This window comes from Athene cunicularia (assembly GCF_003259725.1).
Source record: "Athene cunicularia isolate RWA chromosome 5 unlocalized genomic scaffold, athCun1 chr5_part1, whole genome shotgun sequence".
Lineage (NCBI taxonomy): Eukaryota > Metazoa > Chordata > Aves > Strigiformes > Strigidae > Athene > Athene cunicularia.
In genome coordinates, this window is record NW_020799101.1 from 41,996,609 (window position 1) to 41,997,537 (window position 929).

Sequence of the window (929 nt, forward strand, 5' to 3'; positions counted from 1 at the left end):
GTTTTTTTTTTTTTTTTTCTTTTTTTTTCTTTTTTCCTTGTTTTTTTTCCAACCCCAAGGCGGCGCGGCCGGAGCGGGACAGAGCCCCTCTTCTGTCACGGGCGAGGTCCCAGTGGGCTCCCCCCACGCCACCCCCCCGAGGAGACGTGTCCCCTCCCAGGCTGGGTTGTTGGAGGGGGGCACGGGGGTCCCTGGTTCCCCGCCACACCCCGCAAAGAGGGGCTGGGTGCGGGGCAGAGGGGACCCCCGCGGCTCCCAGCCTCCCCACACCCCAGTTCTGGGGTGCAAGCAGCTCCCCGCCCTACTCCCTGCCGGGTTTGGTAGTGATGGCAGTGTGCATTTATTTGTGCATTTTCCGGTGGCCTTTGCTCATTTAAAAAAAAAAAAATATTGTCGTGGGGTCTAGTTCTTCAGCACCAGAAATCCTCCCTGGGCTGCCAGGGCCAGGGCTCAGCGCCACGGGCAGGGGCCAAAACCATCCTCGGTGGTGCCGCAATGACAAGTTGAGGTAGGAAGGTGCCACCCTGACCCCCTGGGACGGTGGGATGGGGCAGAGCCAGTAAACATGGGAGAGTGTCAGGGCTGTTGAGGTGATTGTGGTCTGACAGTCACGTTCCTCCCAGTTTCTGCTTCTCTGCAGTCCCTCGAAGCGGGTCGGACATTTACTTTTGGCAACTTTGAATGTTTGCCCTTTTGTCCGGCGCTTGCCAACCAAGCTGCATCTTTAGCACTTTGACCGCACCTCCACTGAAATGGCAGCTCCCAACGAGAGCCTGCTTATGAGACGCTACGATGGATATTCATTTTTTATGTCCTTGTTTTACTTTGTGCATGTTTGGTGCTGCCTGGGCATTATAAGAAATCACAGCAGTTTTCTTCTTACATTCATGTGAGCAGCACACAGCTCCCGACAACCTCCTGTGCTCTGC